Source organism: Phyllopteryx taeniolatus, chromosome 8, assembly GCF_024500385.1.
Source record: "Phyllopteryx taeniolatus isolate TA_2022b chromosome 8, UOR_Ptae_1.2, whole genome shotgun sequence".
NCBI classification, from domain to species: Eukaryota; Metazoa; Chordata; class Actinopteri; order Syngnathiformes; family Syngnathidae; genus Phyllopteryx; species Phyllopteryx taeniolatus.
Window position 1 is genome coordinate 22,874,341 of NC_084509.1, and position 15,940 is coordinate 22,890,280.

General features: G+C 42.9%; 1 long non-coding RNA gene and 4 other non-coding genes across 5 annotated transcripts; 4 read left to right on the top strand and 1 right to left on the bottom strand.

Annotated features, from left to right (window-relative positions):
* The first annotated feature begins 789 nt into the window (after positions 1-789).
* On the top strand, positions 790-5,321 carry LOC133482595 (uncharacterized). The gene is made up of 2 exons (XR_009789848.1): positions 790-1,087; positions 4,345-5,321. It is a non-coding gene; the product is annotated as an uncharacterized LOC133482595 (long non-coding RNA).
* LOC133482821 (U6 spliceosomal RNA) lies at positions 1,718-1,823 on the bottom strand. The gene has a single exon (XR_009789973.1). It is a non-coding gene; the product is annotated as a U6 spliceosomal RNA (small nuclear RNA).
* Positions 4,730-4,835, top strand: LOC133482822 (U6 spliceosomal RNA). The gene has a single exon (XR_009789974.1). It is a non-coding gene; the product is annotated as a U6 spliceosomal RNA (small nuclear RNA).
* A 2,801-nt stretch (positions 5,322-8,122) lies between the features above and the next one.
* LOC133482823 (U6 spliceosomal RNA) lies at positions 8,123-8,228 on the top strand. The gene has a single exon (XR_009789975.1). It is a non-coding gene; the product is annotated as a U6 spliceosomal RNA (small nuclear RNA).
* A 3,272-nt stretch (positions 8,229-11,500) lies between these two features.
* Positions 11,501-11,606, top strand: LOC133482824 (U6 spliceosomal RNA). Its single transcript, XR_009789976.1, has one exon. It is a non-coding gene; the product is annotated as a U6 spliceosomal RNA (small nuclear RNA).
* The last annotated feature ends 4,334 nt before the right edge of the window (positions 11,607-15,940 follow it).

Here is a 15,940-nt window from a genome sequence, read left to right on the forward strand (position 1 = left end):
GGGATGTGGGAGCAAACCGGAGTGCCCGGAGAAAACCCAAGCAGGCACGGGGAGAATATGCAAACTCCACACAGGCGGGGCCGGGATTTGAACCCCGGTCCCCAGAACTGCGAGACAGATGTGCTAACCAGTCGTTCACCGTGCCGGCCAATATAAATTTATCATCAAATTTTATATTGATATAAATTTTTATAAAATGAAGTCATTTCTTACAATACTTGCCAGCCATCTTATTTTAGAATAGATCTTATTGATAAAGATTGACACCAATAAGATTTAACTTGGGCGACTGGTTAGCCTCACAGTTCTGAGGAGCGGGTTTCAATCCCCGGCCCCGCCTGTGTGGAGTTTGCATGTTCTCCAGGTGCCTGCTTGGGTTTCCTCTCACATCCCAAAAACATGCATGCTAGGTTAATTGAAGACTAAATTGCCCTTAGGTATGAATGTGAGTGCGAATGGTTGTGTGTTTATATGTGCCTTGCGATTGGCTGGCGACCAGTTCAGGGTGTGCCCGGAGATAGCTGGGATAGACTCCAGCAGCATAAATAAATCAATGAATAATTTAGAAATATGTTAAAATAGCGAGTTACTTTTCAATCACCTTGTATGTAAATAGATTGATACCCTCGCCGAGACCGGGGATCGAACCCGTGTTCCCGCGTGCCGAGGAAGGGACAGCCAGCCGACCGACCGCCAACTTTCTTATTCATAAATATTAGATCTGATTTACATAGATACATACATTTACATAGATTGGTACCGATAAGATTTCACTTATCGCGCCTTTTATATAGATTGATTTATAGTGATCGCTCCCCGTCGAGACCGGGGATCGAACCCGAGTCTTCTCTGTGTCGTTCCAATTTTAGTCAACGGTTAACCGAGAGGGTTAGCATTGCGTGGCTAAATGGCGTGACGAGTTTTTCTTGTGACATTGAAACTAGCAAACGAAGAATGTGCATATACTGAACTTCCAAGAGCTTTAAAAAATAAAATACATAGTGGGAAGATAGTTGGGATTGGCTCCAATCACGCTCGCGGCCCGCGTGAGGAGAAGAAGTACAGAAAATGGATGCATGGAAAAAACGTAAGTAGGAAGCCAGTCATCCTACTAATGCTCATTTCCTGGTGGGGGCAAATATGGTATCGTATGGTAATCGTTTATTGTTCAGTCATGGAACGCAGAGTGCCGAATTTTGCTTTTTAAGAGGCCAAAAACAAGACAAACACCAACCATAAAAAAAATATCAATCATCAATAAAGACATCACAGCATACATTCATACATGTTCTTTGTTGTATGAAACGGTTACAGATGAAAGAGGAGGTCTGGAGCCTCCCTCCGCCAGTCGATCATAGATGCTGTGACTGCTAATACTACTGCTACTATTGGAAACAAGAACAATATTCAACAACGTATCTATAGCTGTGGTTTTTAAAAACACAATCAAAATACAGAGAAACGAGTAAATACGTGGTAATACCAGATTCCTCCAGCAGATGGCAGCAAATCTAGATAGCCTCCCACTATATTTTTTAATATAGTTTTCTCATATTTTTAGGTCAAAAACAATGATAAAATGAGAAAGCAAGGCTATATAAAAGCTCGGAATAAATCGGAAATAAAAAACAGATTCGTTTTACTGCTATATTTTAATTTAAAAAAAAGGATGCAATATGCATAAAAAAATATTTTTTTTAAATAAGGGACCCTTTTTTAAAATGAGGAACGCTTCACGAATTTGCGTGTCATCCTTGCGCAGGGGCCATGCTAATCTTCTCTGTATCGTTCCAATTTTAGTATATGCGAAGCCGAAGCAACGCAATTGGTATACCTGCTGGGCAGGTATATAAAGAGCACATCATAGAACAGATCCTAGAGGTCAGGTATCACACCAGACCACTCAGACAACTCGGTGACAAAATAGATGGGTGTGTGTATGGGTGTATATGGAAGCTAGTTCAACAATATGTTAGTTATTATTGTGTATTTTTACAAGCAGAAATTCACCCAAAAAACTATCTCTGAAAACACAGGAGTGCACACACGGCAATCTGATAGGCGGGCGGGGGGCTCATGCAAATACATTTGAGCGCAGACGAGTGCCGTTGGTGCAGACAGAGGCCGCGCCTCCTCGCTGCACCACCCCCTCGTAGGAATGCGGCCAAGGTGGGGGAAGGAAACCCCTCATGCGTGCTCGCACGAAACCTGCAGCAACACAGCGCAGCAAAACAAAGTAGAGCGTCCTGCAGAGGGAAGTAGTAATTGGTGTCAAGGAAGTATGTCGAAGTGATTCATCGCGACGGACTCAGATCTTTTGTACGTCGGGGAGGAGTTTAGCTTGGGTTGTTTGCAAAAGTTACGAAGAGTTATCGTGTGTTGGAGGACGTTTTGTTGGTGGATTTATTCAAAATCAAATCATAAGAAAGCTATTTCTTTTTCAGGCTATCGTCAGGGGAGTTTGAAATGATATAAAAGTGTTTTAGGATTGTATTTTGTGGAATAGTTATGGTCCAAGCTATTACTATAGGCAAAGAGAAAAATTTGAAGTTGGGGTGGCATTTTTATTTTCTCTATTCTCTGTCCTTACATTACTGTATAATAATTCTAATATGCTTTTTATTGGCTATCCATCCGTGTCTCTCACAGAAATGCATCAATGTAGTTTTTCTTCTGCTAACCACTTTTCCAGCATGCCATAAAACTCGCAAATCTGCTATTCTCCTGTGCGTGACGTCAAGAGGTCAAGGCCAAGCTGCGGTTACCATTGTGCTTCATCACCAGCAGAGGGCGTTGCAGCCTGGAAGAATTGCTGAAGGGGAGCGACCTACGCTTCAGAGTGTCTCTCTGGAAAAGGAGCTGTGCAATGTTGTCTTTCTGGGGTGACAGTGACGTGGCACATCGCATATTTATTTATGTGGATGCATTAGTTTTGAAGTAGGTTCAGTTGATTACAATTCCAATCGTCCACTCGATGGTAGAAGATATCCACACAAATAAAAAAAAGCACTCAACTTTGATGGCTGCGGCTCAGTCAGTAGAGTGGGTCGTCCAGTGAGCGAAGGGTAGCTGGTTCGAATCCTGTCTCCGACTGTCTGCATGTCGAAGTGTCCTTGGGCAAGACACTGAACCCTCAATTGCTCCCTGTGGGGCTGGCAGCGCCTTGCATGGCAGCAACCGACCTTTGGTGGCGTTTACAATTTTTACTATTCACATGCGAAGCAGGGTACCGGGGGTATTTCAGTGAAAACTCTGAGGAAGTTGAGCCTGAGAGGAGGGTAAGAATTTTCCTCTTCCCCACCTCTTTGGAACGGAATCATCAGGCATTCCTTCATCTCAGGGTCAACTCCGCTTCTCACTTGGGCCTCAAGTTCCCTCAACAGCTCCGCAAACCCACATCAACAATTCTTCCGTGCTACAACGCCCTCTGCTGGTGATGAAGCACAATGCTAACCGCAGCTTGGCCTTGACCTCTTGAGGTCACGCACAGGAGAATAGAAGATTTGCATGTTTTTTGGCATGCTGCAACATTGGTTAGCAGAAGAAAAACCCCATTGACGCATTTCTGTTAGAGACACAGATGGATAGGCAATAAAAAGTATATGTGTTATCGTTATTATTATTATTATACAGTAATATAAGGACAGAGAATACTGAAAAAACACAAATAATTGTCACCCCAACTTCCAATATTTCTCATTGCCTACATTAATAGTTTGAACCATAAATATTCCGCAAACTACAATCCCAAAACACTTTAATATCATTTCAAACTCCCCTTGCAGAAGCCTTAAAAAGAAATAGCGTTTAGATGATTTTATTTTGAATAGATGCACCAACGCAATGTACTCCAACACACACGATGACTCTACATAACAACCCAGGCTAAACTAAACTACTCCCCGACATAAAAAAGATCTGAGTCCGTCGCGATGAATCACTTCAACATACTTCCTTGACACCAATTACTACTTCTATCCCTTTTGGCCTGGGCCTTCACCGCCATCTTGTGGCATGTTAGGGCGTTACAGAAAGAGCACAAAATGAGGCGAATGGGTGAGTTTTTCGCAAATGGCTAAGGATAGATTTGGCAGAAATAAACACCTATCTGTGAAATTTAGGAGCAGCACATGTGTGCGGCGAGCTGTTTAAGCATTTATTCAATATCCTTGATGTCCATCTTAAGGTCCATGTAGTAGTACACTGTTTCTCCTCACTCATAAGACAACTCAACGCACGAGTAGGGGATGGACTAAAGGCTCAATCGGCTCGCTGTACGCATGCTGCTTCTGCACTGGAACTACACGGCGCTCTACTTTGTTTTGCTGTGCTGTGTCACTGCAGGCGTTGTCCGAGCACGCGTGAGCCTTTCCTCCCCCACCTTGGCCGCATTCCTACGAGGGGCTGGTGCAGCGAAGAGGCCCTTCCTTCTCTGTCTTCACCGAACGACGCTCGTCTGACGTCAAATGTATTTGCATGATCCCCTCCGGCAGCCTATCAGATGGCCGTGTGTGCACTTCCTGTGTTTACACGGATTGTTTTCAGTGAATTTCTGCTTGTAAATACTCAATAATAACTAACATATTGTTGAGCTAGCTTCCATATCCACCCATATACACACCCATGTATTTTGTCACTGAGTTGTCCGAGTGGTCTGGGGTGATACCTGACCTCAAGGATGTGCTCTATGATGTGCTCTTTATATACCTGCCCAGCAGGTGTACCAATTGCGTTGCTTCGGCTTCGCATATACTAAAATTGGAACGATACAGAGAAGATTAGCATGGCCCCTGCGCAAGGATGACACGCAAATTCGTGAAGCGTTCCTCATTTTAAAAAAGCGTTCCTTATTTAAAAAAAATATTTTTTAATGCATATTGCATCCTTTTTTAAAAATCAAAATATACCAGTAAAACGAATCTGTTTTTTTATTTCCGATTTATTCCGAGCATTTATATAGCCTTGCTTTCTCATTTTATCATTGTTTTTGACCTAAAAATATTTGAAAACTATATTAAAAAATATAGTGGGAGGCCATCTATATCTGCTGCCATCTGCTGGAGGAATTTGGTATTACCACCTATTTACTCGTTTCTCTGTATTTTGATTGTGTTTTTAAAAACCACAGCTATAGATACGTTGTTGAATATTGTTCTTGTTTTTAATAGTAGCAGTAGTATTAGCAGTCACAACATCTATGATCGACTGGCGGAGGGAGGCTCCAGGCCTCCTCTTTCATCTGTAACCGTTTCATACAACAAAGAACATGTATGAATGTATGCTGTGATGTCTTTATTGATGATTGATATTTTTTTATGGTTGTTGTTTGTCTTGTTTTTGTGACAGTGGCCTCTTAAAAAGCAAAATTCGGCACTCTGCGTTCCATGACTGAGCAATAAACGATTGGGTACGATCCCCGGTCTCGACGGGGAGCGATCAATATAAATCAATCTATATATAAATAAGAGGCGCGACAAGTGAAAGCTTATCGGTACCAATGTAAATGTATGTATCTATGTCAATAAGATCTAATCTTTATAAATAAGAAAGGTGGCGGTCGGTCGGCTGGCCGTCCCTCCCTAGGCACGCGGGGAACACGGGTTCGATCCCCGGTTTCGGCGAGGGGGATCAATCTATTTACATACAAGGTGATTGAAAAGTAACTCGCTATTAAAATATTTCTAATTTATTCATTGATTTATTTATGCTGCTGGAGTCTATCCCAGCTATCTCCGGGCACACCCTGAACTGGCCGCCAGCCATCGACAATGGCGTCTGTATTACGAACGGCGTCGGAGGGTGGGAGGCACCCTCACTGAGGACAGTCAATCGTGAGTGTAGAGAGTTTATGGTGTACGCTGATTGGCCATACTAATAAGTTAGGTGGGTACGCTTATTGGCCATCCTAATAAGTTAGGTGGGTACGCTGATTGGCCATCCTAATAAGTTACGTGGACCCATCAGCGAACCCCGAGTATGGCCCAAAGATGACTCACAAATTCGTGAAGCGTTCCTCATTAAAAAAAAATATTTTCTTCTGCATATTTCATCCTTTTTTAAATCAAAATATAGAAGTAAAACGAATCTGCCTTTGTTTCTCATTTTATCATGATTTTTGACCTAAAAATATTAGAAAACTATATTAAAAAATACAGTGTGAGGCCATCTAGATCTGCTGCCATCTGTTGGAGAAATGTGGTATTACCACCTATTTACTCGTTTCTCTTTATTTTCATTGTTTTTAAAAACCACAGCTATAGATACGCTGTTAAATATTTTTCTTCTTTACAATAGTAGCACTAGTATTAGTTAGCAGTCACAACATCTATGATCGACTGGCGGAGGGAGGCTCCAGACCTCCTCTTTCATCTGTAACCGTTTCTTACAACAAAGACCAAGGTGCGGTTACCATTGTGCTTCATCACCAGCAGAGGGGGTTGCAGCCTGGCGAAATTGCTGATGTGGGCTTGCGGAGCTGTTGAGGGAACTTGAGGCCCAAGTGAGAAGCGGAGTTGACCCTGAGATGAAGGAATGCCTGATGATTCCGTTCCAAACAGCTGGGGAAGAGGAACATGCTTACCCTCATCTCAGGCTCAACTTCCTCAGAGTTTTCACTGAAATACCACCGGTACCCTGCTTCACATGTAAATAGTAAAAATGGTAAATGGACTGCGCTTATATAGCGCTTTTTCTACACCTTCAAAGTGTCCGAAGCGCTTTACAAAGCCTCACATTTACCTACTCGCACAATTCATCCACCAAAGGGCAGCTGCTGCCAGCACCACAATTTAGGGTTCAGTGTTTTGCCCAAGGATACTTCGACATGCAGACTGTCGGAGCCGCGATTCGAACCAGCTTCCCTTCGCTCACTGGATAACACACTCTACTTACTGAGCCGCAGCCATCCAAGTTGGGTGCTTTTTATTTGTGTGGATATCTGCTACCATGTAGTAGACAAGATTAGAATTGTAATCAACTGAACCTACTTCAAAACGAATGCATCCACATAAACAAAATTGTGAGGTGCCACGTCACTGTCACCCCAGAAAGACAACATTGCTCAGCTCCTTTTTCAGAGAGACACTCTGAAAGCGTAGGTCGCTCCACTTCATCAATTCTTCCAGGCTGCAACGCCCTCTGCTGGTGATGAAGCACAATGGTAACCGCAGCTTGGCCTTGACCTCTTGAGGTCACGTTCAAGAGAATAGCAGATATGCGTGTTTTTTGGCATGCTGGAAAAGTGGTTAGCAGAAGAAAAACTACATTAATGCATTTCTGTGAGAGACACGGATGGATAGCCAATAAAAAGCATATGTGTTATCGTTATTATTATTATTATTATACAGTAATGTAAGGACAGAGACGAGAGAAAAAAATAATAATGCCACCCCAACTTCAAATGTTTCTCTTTGCCTGTAGTAACAGGTTGAACCATAACTATTCCACAAAATACAATCCTAAAACAGTACTATATCATTTCAAACTCCCCTGACGATAGCCTGAAAAAGAAATAGCTTTCTTATGATTTGATTTTGAATAAATCCACCAACAAAACGTCCTCCAACACACGATAACTCTTCGTAACTTTTGCAAACAACCCAAGCTAAACTCCTCCCCGACGTACAAAAGTTCTGAGTCCGTCGCGATGAATCACTTCGACATACTTCCTTGACACCAATTACTACTTCCCTCTGCAGGACGCTCGACTTTGTTTTGCTTTGCTGTGTCACTGCAGGCCTTGTGCGAGCACGCGTGAGCCTTTCCTCCCCCACCTTGGCCGCATTCCCACGAGGGGGTGGTGCAGCGAAGAGGCCCTTCCTCTTTGTCTGCACCGAACAGTACTCGTCTGCGCTCAAATGTATTTGCATGATCCTCCCGGCAGCCTATCAGATTGCCGTGTGTGCACTCCTGTGTTTTCACAGAGAGTTTTTTTTTGTGAATTTCTGCTTGTAAAAATACACAATAATGACTAACATATTGTTGAACTAGCTTCCATATACACCCATATACACACCCATGTATTTTGTCACCGAGTTGTCTGAGTGGTCTGGGGTGATACCTGACCTCAAGGATGTGCTCTATGATGTGCTCTTTATATACCTGCCCAGCAGGTATACCAATTGCGTTGCTTCGGCTTCGCATATACTAAAATTGGAACGATACAGAGAAGATTAGCATGGCCCCTGCGCAAGGATGACACGCAAATTCGTGAAGCGTTCCTCATTTTAAAAAAGCGTTCCTTATTTTAAAAACAAATATTTTTTTATGCATATTGCATCCTTTTTTAAAAATCAAAATATACCAGTAAAACGAATCTGTTTTTTTTTATTTCCGATTTATTCCGAGCATTTATATAGCCTTGCTTTCTCATTTTATCATTGTTTTTGACCTAAAAATATTTGAAAACTATATTAAAACATATAGTGGGAGGCCATCTATATCTGCTGCCATCTGCTGGAGGAATTTGGTATTACCACCTATTTACTCGTTTCTCTGTATTTTGATTGTTTTTTTAAAAACCACAGCTATAGATACGTTGTTGAATATTGTTCTTGTTTTTAATAGTAGCAGTAGTATTAGCAGTCACAACATCTATGATCGACTGGCGGAGGGAGGCTCCAGGCCTCCTCTTTCACTTGTAACCGTTTCATACAACAAAGAACATGTATGAATGTATGCTGTGATGTCTTTATTGATGATTGATATTTTTTTATGGTTGTTGTTTGTCTTGTTTTTGTGACAGTGGCCTCTTAAAAAGCAAAATTCGGCACTCTGCGTTCCATGACTGAGCAATAAACGATTGGGTACGATCCCCGGTCTCGACGGGGAGCGATCAATATAAATCAATCTATATATAAATAAGAGGCGCGACAAGTGAAAGCTTATCGGTACCAATGTAAATGTATGTATCTATGTCAATAAGATCTAATCTTTATAAATAAGAAAGGTGGCGGTCGGTCGGCTGGCCGTCCCTCCCTAGGCACGCGGGGAACACGGGTTCGATCCCCGGTTTCGGCGAGGGGGGATCAATCTATTTACATACAAGGTGATTGAAAAGTAACTCGCTATTAAAATATTTCTAATTTATTCATTGATTTATTTATGCTGCTGGAGTCTATCCCAGCTATCTCCGGGCACACCCTGAACTGGCCGCCAGCCATCGACAATGGCGTCTGTATTACGAACGGCGTCGGAGGGTGGGAGGCACCCTCACTGAGGACAGCCAATCGTGAGTGTAGAGTGTTTATGGTGTACGCTGATTGGCCATCCTAATAAGTTAGGTGGGTACGCTGATTGGCCATCCTAATAAGTTACGTGGACCCATCAGCGAACCCCGAGTATGGCCCAAAGATGGCTCACAAATTCGTGAAGCGTTCCTCATTTAAAAAAAATATTTTCTTCTGCATATTTCATCCTTTTTTAAATCAAAATATAGAAGTAAAACGAATCTGGCTTTGTTTCTCTATTTATCATGATTTTTGACCAAAAAATATTAGAAAACTATATTAAAAAATAGAGTGTGAGGCCATCTAGATCTGGTGCTATCTGTTGGAGAAATGTGGTATTACCACCTATTTACTCGTTTCTCTTTATTTCCATTGTGTTTTTAAAAACCACAGCTATAGATACGCTGTTAAATATTTTTCTTCTTTACAATAGTAGCACTAGTATTAGTTAGCAGTCACAACATCTATGATCGACTGGCGGACGGAGGCTCCAGACCTCCTCTTTCATCTGTAACCGTTTCTTACAACAAAGACCAAAGTGCGGTTACCATTGTGCTTCATCACCAGCAGAGGGGTTTGCAGCCTGGAGAAATTGCTGATGTGGGCTTGCGGAGCTGTTGAGGGAATTTGAGGCCCAACTGCGAAGCGGAGTTGACCCTGAGATGAAGGAATGCCTGATGATTCCGTTCCAAACAGCTGGGGAAGAGGAACATGCTTACCCTCATCTCAGGCTCAACTTCCTCAGAGTTTTCACTGAAATACCCCCGGTACCCTGCTTCACATGTAAATAGTAAAAATGGTAAATGGACTGCGCTTATATAGCGCTTTTTCTACACCTTCAAAGTGTCCGAAGCGCTTTACAAAGCCTCACATTTACCTACTCGCACAATTCATCCACCAAAGGGCGGCTGCTGCCATGCAAGGCGCTGCCAGCACCACAATTTAGGGTTCAGTGTTTTGCCCAAGGATACTTCGACATGCAGACTGTCGGAGCCGCGATTCGAACCAGGTTCCCTTCACTCACTGGATAACACACTCTACTTACTGAGCCGCAGCCATCCAAGTTGGGTGCTTTTTATTTGTGTGGATATCTGCTACCATGTAGTAGACAAGATTAGAATTGTAATCAACTGAACCTACTTCAAAACGAATGCATCCACATAAACAAAATTGTGAGGTGCCACATCACTGTCACCCCAGAAAGACAACATTGCTCAGCTCCTTTTTCAGAGAGACACTCTGAAAGCGTAGGTCGCTCCACTTCATCAATTCTTCAGGGCTGCAACGCCCTCTGCTGGTGATGAAGCACAATGGTAACCGCAGCTTGGCCTTGACCTCTTGAGGTCACGTTCAAGAGAATAGCAGATTTGCGTGTTTTTTGGCATGCTGGAAAAGTGGTTAGCAGAAGAAAAACTACATTAATGCATTTCTGTGAGAGACACGGATGGATAGCCAATAAAAAGCATATGTGTTATCGTTATTATTATTATTATTATACAGTAATGTAAGGACAGAGACGAGAGAAAAAAATAATAATGCCACCCCAACTTCAAATGTTTCTCTTTGCCTGTAGTAACAGGTTGAACCATAACTATTCCACAAAATACAATCCTAAAACAGTACTATATCATTTCAAACTCCCCTGACGATAGCCTGAAAAAGAAATAGCTTTCTTATGATTTGATTTTGAATAAATCCACCAACAAAACGTCCTCCAATACACGATAACTCTTCGTAACTTTTGCAAACAACCCAAGCTAAACTCCTCCCCGACGTACAAAAGTTCTGAGTCCGTCGCGATGAATCACTTCGACATACTTCCTTGACACCAATTACTACTTCCCTCTGCAGGACGCTCGACTTTGTTTTGCTTTGCTGTGTCACTGCAGGCCTTGTGCGAGCACGCGTGAGCCTTTCCTCCCCCACCTTGGCCGCATTCCCACGAGGGGGTGGTGCAGCGAAGAGGCCCTTCCTCTTTGTCTGCACCGAACAGTACTCGTCTGCGCTCAAATGTATTTGCATGATCCTCCCGGCAGCCTATCAGATTGCCGTGTGCACTCCTGTGTTTTCACAGAGAGTTTTTTTTGTGAATTTCTGCTTGTAAAAATACACAATAATGACTAACATATTGTTGAACTAGCTTCCATATACACCCATATACACACCCATGTATTTTGTCACCGAGTTGTCCGAGTGGTCTGGGGTGATACCTGACCTCAAGGATGTGCTCTATGATGTGCTCTTTATATACCTGCCCAGCAGGTATACCATTTGCGTTGCTTCGGCTTCGCATATACTAAAATTGGAACGATACAGAGAAGATTAGCATGGCCCCTGCGCAAGGATGACACGCAAATTCGTGAAGCGTTCCTCATTTTAAAAAAGCGTTTCTTATTTAAAAAAATATATTTTTTTATGCATATTGCATCCTTTTTTAAAAATCAAAATATACCAGTAAAACGAAACTGTTTTTTTAATTTCCGATTTATTCCGAGCATTTATATAACCTTGCTTTCTCATTTTATCATTGTTTTTGACCTAAAAATATTAGAAAACTATATTAAAAAATATAGTGGGAGGCCATCTATATCTGCTGCCATCTGCTGGAGGAATTTGGTATTACCACCTATTTACTGGTTTCTCTGTATTTTGATTGTGTTTTTAAAAACCACAGCTATAGATACGTTGTTGAATATTGTTCTTGTTTTTAATAGTAGCAGTAGTATTAGCAGTCACAACATCTATGATCGACTGACGGAGGGAGGCTCTTTCATCTGTAACCGTTTCATACAACAAAGAACATGTATGAATGTATGCTGTGTCTTTATTGATGATTGATATTTTTTTATGGTTGTTGTTTGTCTTGTTTTTGTGACAGTGGCCTCTTAAAAAGCAAAATTCGGCACTCTGCGTTCCATGACTGAGCAATAAACGATTGGGTACGATCCCCGGTCTCGACGGGGAGCGATCAATATAAATCAATCTATATAATATAAGAGGCGCGACAAGTGAAAGCTTATCGGTACCAATGTAAATGTATGTATCTATCTATGTCAATAAGATCTAATCTTTATAAATAAGAAAGGTGGTGGTCGGTCGGCTGGCCGTCCCTCCCTAGGCACGCGGGAAACACGGGTTCGATCCCGTGTCTCGGCGAGGATCAATCTATTTATATACAAGGTGATTGAAAAGTAACTCGCTATTTTAAAATATTTCTAATTTATTCATTGATTTATTTATGCTGCTGGAGTCTATCCCAGCTATCTCCGGGCACACCCTGAACTGGTCGCCAGCCATCGACAATGGCGTCTGTATTACGAACGGCGGCGGAGGGTGGGAGGCACCCTCACTGAGGACAGCCAATCGTGAGTGTAGAGAGTTTATGGTGTACGCTGATTGGCCATACTAATAAGTTAGGTGGGTACGCTGATTGGCCATCCTAATAAGTTACGTGGACCCATCAGCGAACCCCGAGTATGGCCCAAAGATGACTCAAATTCGTGAAGCGTTCCTCATTAAAAAAAAAATATTTTCTTCTGCATATTTCATCCTTTTTTAAATCAAAATATAGAAAACGAATCTGCCTTTGTTTCTCTATTTATCATGATTTTTGACCAAAAAATATTAGAAAACTATATTAAAAAATACAGTGTGAGGCCATCTAGATCTGCTGCCATCTGTTGGAGAAATGTGGTATTACCACCTATTTACTCGTTTCTCTTTATTTCCATTGTGTTTTTAAAAACCACAGCTATAGATACGCTGTTAAATGTTTTTCTTCTTTACAATAGTAGCACTAGTATTAGTTAGCAGTCACAACATCTATGATCGACTGGAGGACGAAGGCTCCAGACCTCCTCTTTCATCTGTAACCGTTTCTTACAACAAAGACCAAGGTGCGGTTACCATTGTGCTTCATCACCAGCAGAGGGGTTTGCAGCCTGGAGAAATTGCTGATGTGGGCTTGCGGAGCTGTTGAGGGAACTTGAGGCCCAAGTGCGAAGCGGAGTTGACCCTGAGATGAAGGAATGCCTGATGATTCCGTTCCAAACAGCTGGGGAAGAGGAACATGCTTACCCTCATCTCAGGCTCAACTTCCTCAGAGTTTTCACTGAAATACCCCCGGTACCCTGCTTCACATGTAAATAGTAAAAATGGTAAATGGACTGCGCTTATATAGCGCTTTTTCTACACCTTCAAAGTGTCCGAAGCGCTTTACAAAGCCTCACATTCACCTACTCGCACAATTCATCCACCAAAGGGCGGCTGCTGCCATGCAAGGCGCTGCCAGCACCACAATTTAGGGTTCAGTGTTTTGCCCAAGGATACTTCGACATGCAGACTGTCGGAGCCGCGATTCGAACCAGGTTCCCTTCACTCACTGGATAACACACTCTACTTACTGAGCCGCAGCCATCCAAGTTGGGTGCTTTTTATTTGTGTGGATATCTGCTACCATGTAGTAGACAAGATTAGAATTGTAATCAACTGAACCTACTTCAAAACGAATGCATCCACATAAACAAAATTGTGAGGTGCCACATCACTGTCACCCCAGAAAGACAACATTGCTCAGCTCCTTTTTCAGAGAGACACTCTGAAAGCATAGGTCGCTCCACTTCATCAATTCTTCAGGGCTGCAACGCCCTCTGCTGATGATGAAGCACAATGGTAACCGCAGCTTGGCCTTGACCTCTTGAGGTCACGTTCAAGAGAATAGCAGATTTGCGTGTTTTTTGGCATGCTGGAAAAGTGGTTAGCAGAAGAAAAACTACATTAATGCATTTCTGTGAGAGACACGGATGGATAGCCAATAAAAAGCGGCTCATCCAGGAGCTGCTGGACCACTTCTGGGAGGCCAAGGATACCATGGGCAAGCCTCTCCTTGACCAGCCCAGGACTCGGCACATCTGGGACACACAGCGCCAGCACATGGCGCCAGACATGTGTTATCGTTATTATTATTATTATTATACAGTAATGTAAGGACAGAGACGAGAGAAAAAAATAATAATGCCACCCCAACTTCAAATGTTTCTCTTTGCCTGTAGTAACAGGTTGAACCATAACTATTCCACAAAATACAATCCTAAAACAGTACTATATCATTTCAAACTCCCCTGACGATAGCCTGAAAAAGAAATAGCTTTCTTATGATTTGATTTTGAATAAATCCACCAACAAAACGTCCTCCAACACACGATAACTCTTCGTAACTTTTGCAAACAACCCAAGCTAAACTCCTCCCCGACGTACAAAAGTTCTGAGTCCGTCGCGATGAATCACTTCGACATACTTCCTTGACACCAATTACTACTTCCCTCTGCAGGACGCTCGACTTTGTTTTGCTTTGCTGTGTCACTGCAGGCCTTGTGCGAGCACGCGTGAGCCTTTCCTCCCCCACCTTGGCCGCATTCCCACGAGGGGGTGGTGCAGCGAAGAGGCCCTTCCTCTTTGTCTGCACCGAACAGTACTCGTCTGCGCTCAAATGTATTTGCATGATCCTCCCGGCAGCCTATCAGATTGCCGTGTGTGCACTCCTGTGTTTTCACAGAGAGTTTTTTTTTGTGAATTTCTGCTTGTAAAAATACACAATAATGACTAACATATTGTTGAACTAGCTTCCATATACACCCATATACACACCCATGTATTTTGTCACCGAGTTGTCTGAGTGGTCTGGGGTGATACCTGACCTCAAGGATGTGCTCTATGATGTGCTGATGCGGTTGCGGACGGCCAGGGACATGTTCGGGAACAGCTGCGCGTAGGATGCCAGGCCGTCTTTGTTCCGAGCCAGGGGCGACTGTGACGTGTCTCCGCCGTCCCGCTCCTTCTGGTGAGAGGCCAGGATGGAGCAGGCGTAGCCCACGTCATTGCTCAGCAGCCACTTGAAGGTCCGGCCCCGGTACTGACCAAACTGGAGCTCACACTCGCTGAGCACCAGCTGCCAGCACCTGGGGTCTCCTCCACCCTGGACCACACGAGCCTTGGCGTCCGCTGTCACCTGATCCGCCATTTTGCAGGTCGTGACCGTGGCTGCAGACCTACGACCATGAACAATTTGTCATTATAATCAAATAATGTCACACGTGATAGCAATGTACATTTATTGGGGGTGGCATCGTCATCATCATCATCATCACGCTCATCCTACAGTGTACCTAGAGGCTCGGGCTATCTTGGAGGCTTCCTTGGAAGACTCCAGAGTCAGCTGTTTCGAGAAAGCCAGGTAGCGGAATTGAGGATGGAAATCCATCGTGCTGAAAATAAAATCATATTATAATTTCTATCTACCATTAACAACTTTCTGACTGACTGGAAAGCCACGTGTGTCAACACAAACAATTAATGCGCATGACCCAGTAACAACGTCGTAATAGGCTGAATACTATTATATCATCATTCAGTTCGAATTCTTCACAGACACCTGTTGAACTGTTGCTGTACTCATGAAACGGGAACAACGTGTGTGCACACAAACAAATTAATTTGCTGCAAAAAAGTCATTTTAACCCAATAAAAACGATGTAATAGGCTGAATACTATTATATCAACATTCAGTTCGAATTTTCACAGACACCTGTTGAACTGTTCCACTAATGACTCGGAAGCAACGTGTGTGGACACAAACAAATTCATTCGACGACGCAAATAAGTCATTGGACGGACCCAATAAAAACTATGTAAAGTGAAGAAATGAATCAAAGGAA